Consider the following 7,637-nt stretch of genomic DNA (forward strand, 5'->3'; position numbering starts at 1 on the left):
TGAAGACTAGTATTACCTCCTGTTATTATGAAGACTAGTATTACCTCCTGTTATTATGAAGACTAGTATTACCTCCTGTTATTATGAAGACTAGTATTACCTCCTGTTATTATGAAGACTAGTATTACCTCCTGTTATTATGAAGACTAGTATTACCTCCTGTTATTATGAAGACTAGTATTACCTCCTGTTATTATGAAGACTAGTATTACCTCCTCCTGTTATTATGAAGACTAGTATTACCTCATCCTGTTATTATGAAGACTAGTATTACCTCCTCCTGTTATTATGAAGACTAGTATTACCTCCTGTTATTATGAAGACTAGTATTACCTCCTCCTGTTATTATGAAGACTAGTATTACCTCCTGTTATTATGAAGACTAGTATTACCTCCTGTTATTATGAAGACTAGTATTACCTCCTGTTATTATGAAGACTAGTATTACCTCCTGTTATTATGAAGACTAGTATTACCTCCTCCTGTTATTATGAAGACTAGTATTACCTCATCCTGTTATTATGAAGACTAGTATTACCTCCTGTTATTATGAAGACTAGTATTACCTCCTCCTGTTATTATGAAGACTAGTATTACCTCCTGTTATTATGAAGACTAGTATTGCCTCCTGTTATTATGAAGACTAGTATTACCTCCTCCTGTTATTATGAAGACTAGTATTACCTCCTCCTGTTATTATGAAGACTAGTATTACCTCCTGTTATTATGAAGACTAGTATTACCTCCTCCTGTTATTATGAAGACTAGTATTACCTCCTGTTATTATGAAGACTAGTATTACCTCCTGTTATTATGAAGACTAGTATTACCTCCTGTTATTATGAAGACTAGTATTACCTCCTCCTGTTATTATGAAGACTAGTATTACCTCCTGTTATTATGAAGACTAGTATTGCCTCCTGTTATTATGAAGACTAGTATTACCTCCTCCTGTTATTATGAAGACTAGTATTACCTCCTGTTATTATGAAGACTAGTATTACCTCCTGTTATTATGAAGACTAGTATTACCTCCTGTTATTATGAAGACTAGTATTACCTCCTGTTATTATGAAGACTAGTATTACCTCCTGTTATGAAGACTAGTATTACCTCCTCCTGTTATTATGAAGACTAGTATTACCTCCTGTTATTATGAAGACTAGTATTACCTCCTGTTATTATGAAGACTAGTATTACCTCCTGTTATTATGAAGACTAGTATTACCTCCTGTTATTATGAAGACTAGTATTACCTCCTCCTGTTATTATGAAGACTAGTATTACCTCCTGTTATTATGAAGACTAGTATTACCTCCTGTTATTATGAAGACTAGTATTACCTCCTGTTATTATGAAGACTAGTATTACCTCCTGTTATTATGAAGACTAGTATTACCTCCTGTTATTATGAAGACTAGTATTACCTCCTGTTATTATGAAGACTAGTATTACCTCCTCCTGTTATTATGAAGACTAGTATTACCTCCTCCTGTTATTATGAAGACTAGTATTACCTCCTGTTATTATGAAGACTAGTATTACCTCCTGTTATTATGAAGACTAGTATTACCTCCTGTTATTATGAAGACTAGTATTGCCTCCTGTTATTATGAAGACTAGTATTACCTCCTGTTATTATGAAGACTAGTATTACCTCCTCCTGTTATTATGAAGACTAGTATTACCTCCTGTTATTATGAAGACTAGTATTACCTCCTGTTATTATGAAGACTAGTATTACCTCCTGTTATTATGAAGACTAGTATTACCTCCTGTTATTATGAAGACTAGTATTACCTCCTGTTATTATGAAGACTAGTATTACCTCCTGTTATTATGAAGACTAGTATTACCTCCTGTTATTATGAAGACTAGTATTACCTCCTCCTGTTATTATGAAGACTAGTATTACCTCATCCTGTTATTATGAAGACTAGTATTACCTCCTCCTGTTATTATGAAGACTAGTATTACCTCCTGTTATTATGAAGACTAGTATTACCTCCTCCTGTTATTATGAAGACTAGTATTACCTCCTGTTATTATGAAGACTAGTATTACCTCCTGTTATTATGAAGACTAGTATTACCTCCTGTTATTATGAAGACTAGTATTACCTCCTGTTATTATGAAGACTAGTATTACCTCCTCCTGTTATTATGAAGACTAGTATTACCTCATCCTGTTATTATGAAGACTAGTATTACCTCCTGTTATTATGAAGACTAGTATTACCTCCTCCTGTTATTATGAAGACTAGTATTACCTCCTGTTATTATGAAGACTAGTATTGCCTCCTGTTATTATGAAGACTAGTATTACCTCCTCCTGTTATTATGAAGACTAGTATTACCTCCTCCTGTTATTATGAAGACTAGTATTACCTCCTGTTATTATGAAGACTAGTATTACCTCCTCCTGTTATTATGAAGACTAGTATTACCTCCTGTTATTATGAAGACTAGTATTACCTCCTGTTATTATGAAGACTAGTATTACCTCCTGTTATTATGAAGACTAGTATTACCTCCTCCTGTTATTATGAAGACTAGTATTACCTCCTGTTATTATGAAGACTAGTATTGCCTCCTGTTATTATGAAGACTAGTATTACCTCCTCCTGTTATTATGAAGACTAGTATTACCTCCTGTTATTATGAAGACTAGTATTACCTCCTGTTATTATGAAGACTAGTATTACCTCCTGTTATTATGAAGACTAGTATTACCTCCTGTTATTATGAAGACTAGTATTACCTCCTGTTATGAAGACTAGTATTACCTCCTCCTGTTATTATGAAGACTAGTATTACCTCCTGTTATTATGAAGACTAGTATTACCTCCTGTTATTATGAAGACTAGTATTACCTCCTGTTATTATGAAGACTAGTATTACCTCCTGTTATTATGAAGACTAGTATTACCTCCTCCTGTTATTATGAAGACTAGTATTACCTCCTGTTATTATGAAGACTAGTATTACCTCCTGTTATTATGAAGACTAGTATTACCTCCTGTTATTATGAAGACTAGTATTACCTCCTGTTATTATGAAGACTAGTATTACCTCCTCCTGTTATTATGAAGACTAGTATTACCTCCTGTTATTATGAAGACTAGTATTACCTCCTGTTATTATGAAGACTAGTATTACCTCCTGTTATTATGAAGACTAGTATTACCTCCTGTTATTATGAAGACTAGTATTACCTCCTGTTATTATGAAGACAAGTATTACCTCCTCCTGTTATTATGAAGACTAGTATTACCTCCTGTTATTATGAAGACTAGTATTACCTCCTGTTATTATGAAGACTAGTATTACCTCCTGTTATTATGAAGACTAGTATTGCCTCCTCCTGTTATTATGAAGACTAGTATTACCTCCTGTTATTATGAAGACTAGTATTGCCTCCTGTTATTATGAAGACTAGTATTACCTCCTGTTATTATGAAGACTAGTATTACCTCCTGTTATTATGAAGACTAGTATTACCTCCTGTTATTATGAAGACTAGTATTACCTCCTGTTATTATGAAGACTAGTATTACCTCCTGTTATTATGAAGACTAGTATTGCCTCCTGTTATTATGAAGACTAGTATTACCTCCTGTTATTATGAAGACTAGTATTACCTCCTGTTATTATGAAGACTAGTATTACCTCCTGTTATTATGAAGACTAGTATTACCTCCTGTTATTATGAAGACTAGTATTACCTCCTGTTATTATGAAGACTAGTATTACCTCCTGTTATTATGAAGACTAGTATTACCTCCTCCTGTTATTATGAAGACTAGTATTACCTCATCCTGTTATTATGAAGACTAGTATTACCTCCTGTTATTATGAAGACTAGTATTGCCTCCTCCTGTTATTATGAAGACTAGTATTACCTCCTGTTATTATGAAGACTAGTATTACCTCATCCTGTTATTATGAAGACTAGTATTACCTCCTGTTATTATGAAGACTAGTATTACCTCCTCCTGTTATTATGAAGACTAGTATTACCTCCTCCTGTTATTATGAAGACTAGTATTACCTCCTGTTATTATGAAGACTAGTATTACCTCCTGTTATTATGAAGACTAGTATTACCTCCTGTTATTATGAAGACTAGTATTACCTCCTGTTATTATGAAGACTAGTATTACCTCCTGTTATTATGAAGACTAGTATTGCCTCCTGTTATTATGAAGACTAGTATTACCTCCTGTTATTATGAAGACTAGTATTACCTCCTGTTATTATGAAGACTAGTATTACCTCCTGTTATTATGAAGACTAGTATTACCTCCTGTTATTATGAAGACTAGTATTACCTCCTGTTATTATGAAGACTAGTATTACCTCCTGTTATTATGAAGACTAGTATTACCTCCTGTTATTATGAAGACTAGTATTACCTCCTGTTATTATGAAGACTAGTATTGCCTCCTGTTATTATGAAGACTAGTATTACCTCCTGTTATTATGAAGACTAGTATTACCTCCTGTTATTATGAAGACTAGTATTACCTCCTGTTATTATGAAGACTAGTATTACCTCCTGTTATTATGAAGACTAGTATTACCTCCTGTTATTATGAAGACTAGTATTACCTCCTGTTATTATGAAGACTAGTATTGCCTCCTGTTATTATGAAGACTAGTATTACCTCCTCCTGTTATTATGAAGACTAGTATTACCTCCTGTTATTATGAAGACTAGTATTACCTCCTGTTATTATGAAGACTAGTATTGCCTCCTGTTATTATGAAGACTAGTATTACCTCCTCCTGTTATTATGAAGACTAGTATTGCCTCCTCCTGTTATTATGAAGACTAGTATTACCTCCTGTTATTATGAAGACTAGTATTACCTCCTCCTGTTATTATGAAGACTAGTATTGCCTCCTCCTGTTATTATGAAGACTAGTATTACCTCCTGTTATTATGAAGACTAGTATTACCTCCTGTTATTATGAAGACTAGTATTACCTCCTGTTATTATGAAGACTAGTATTACCTCCTGTTATTATGAAGACTAGTATTACCTCCTGTTATTATGAAGACTAGTATTGCCTCCTGTTATTATGAAGACTAGTATTACCTCCTCCTGTTATTATGAAGACTAGTATTACCTCCTGTTATTATGAAGACTAGTATTACCTCCTGTTATTATGAAGACTAGTATTACCTCCTGTTATTATGAAGACTAGTATTACCTCCTGTTATTATGAAGACTAGTATTACCTCCTGTTATTATGAAGACTAGTATTACCTCCTGTTATTATGAAGACTAGTATTACCTCCTCCTGTTATTATGAAGACTAGTATTACCTCCTGTTATTATGAAGACTAGTATTACCTCCTGTTATTATGAAGACTAGTATTACCTCCTGTTATTATGAAGACTAGTATTACCTCCTGTTATTATGAAGACTAGTATTACCTCCTGTTATGAAGACTAGTATTACCTCCTGTTATTATGAAGACTAGTATTACCTCCTGTTATTATGAAGACTAGTATTACCTCCTGTTATTATGAAGACTAGTATTACCTCCTGTTATTATGAAGACTAGTATTACCTCCTGTTATTATGAAGACTAGTATTACCTCCTGTTATTATGAAGACTAGTATTGCCTCCTGTTATTATGAAGACTAGTATTACCTCCTGTTATTATGAAGACTAGTATTACCTCCTGTTATTATGAAGACTAGTATTACCTCCTGTTATTATGAAGACTAGTATTACCTCCTGTTATTATGAAGACTAGTATTACCTCCTGTTATTATGAAGACTAGTATTACCTCCTGTTATTATGAAGACTAGTATTACCTCCTGTTATTATGAAGACTAGTATTACCTCCTGTTATTATGAAGACTAGTATTACCTCCTGTTATTATGAAGACTAGTATTACCTCCTGTTATTATGAAGACTAGTATTACCTCCTGTTATTATGAAGACTAGTATTACCTCCTGTTATTATGAAGACTAGTATTACCTCCTGTTATTATGAAGACTAGTATTACCTCCTGTTATTATGAAGACTAGTATTACCTCCTGTTATTATGAAGACTAGTATTGCCTCCTCCTGTTATTATGAAGACTAGTATTACCTCCTGTTATTATGAAGACTAGTATTACCTCCTGTTATTATGAAGACTAGTATTACCTCCTGTTATTATGAAGACTAGTATTACCTCCTGTTATTATGAAGACTAGTATTACCTCCTGTTATTATGAAGACTAGTATTACCTCCTGTTATTATGAAGACTAGTATTACCTCCTCCTGTTATTATGAAGACTAGTATTACCTCCTCCTGTTATTATGAAGACTAGTATTACCTCCTGTTATTATGAAGACTAGTATTACCTCCTGTTATTATGAAGACTAGTATTACCTCCTGTTATTATGAAGACTAGTATTGCCTCCTGTTATTATGAAGACTAGTATTACCTCCTGTTATTATGAAGACTAGTATTACCTCCTGTTATTATGAAGACTAGTATTACCTCCTCCTGTTATTATGAAGACTAGTATTACCTCCTGTTATTATGAAGACTAGTATTACCTCCTCCTGTTATTATGAAGACTAGTATTACCTCCTGTTATTATGAAGACTAGTATTACCTCCTGTTATTATGAAGACTAGTATTACCTCCTGTTATTATGAAGACTAGTATTACCTCCTGTTATTATGAAGACTAGTATTACCTCCTGTTATTATGAAGACTAGTATTACCTCCTGTTATTATGAAGACTAGTATTACCTCCTGTTATTATGAAGACTAGTATTACCTCCTGTTATTATGAAGACTAGTATTACCTCCTGTTATTATGAAGACTAGTATTACCTCCTGTTATTATGAAGACTAGTATTACCTCCTCCTGTTATTATGAAGACTAGTATTACCTCCTGTTATTATGAAGACTAGTATTACCTCCTGTTATTATGAAGACTAGTATTGCCTCCTCCTGTTATTATGAAGACTAGTATTGCCTCCTCCTGTTATTATGAAGACTAGTATTACCTCCTCCTGTTATTATGAAGACTAGTATTACCTCCTGTTATTATGAAGACTAGTATTACCTCATCCTGTTATTATGAAGACTAGTATTACCTCCTGTTATTATGAAGACTAGTATTACCTCCTCCTGTTATTATGAAGACTAGTATTACCTCCTGTTATTATGAAGACTAGTATTACCTCCTGTTATTATGAAGACTAGTATTGCCTCCTGTTATTATGAAGACTAGTATTACCTCCTGTTATTATGAAGACTAGTATTACCTCCTGTTATTATGAAGACTAGTATTACCTCCTGTTATTATGAAGACTAGTATTACCTCCTGTTATTATGAAGACTAGTATTACCTCCTGTTATTATGAAGACTAGTATTACCTCCTGTTATTATGAAGACTAGTATTACCTCCTGTTATTATGAAGACTAGTATTACCTCCTGTTATTATGAAGACTAGTATTACCTCCTGTTATTATGAAGACTAGTATTACCTCCTGTTATTATGAAGACTAGTATTGCCTCCTCCTGTTATTATGAAGACTAGTATTACCTCCTGTTATTATGAAGACTAGTATTACCTCCTGTTATTATGAAGACTAGTATTACCTCCT

This window comes from Salmo salar, chromosome 21, assembly GCF_965601325.2.
Source record: "Salmo salar chromosome 21, fSalSal1, whole genome shotgun sequence".
Classification (NCBI taxonomy): Eukaryota; Metazoa; Chordata; class Actinopteri; order Salmoniformes; family Salmonidae; genus Salmo; species Salmo salar.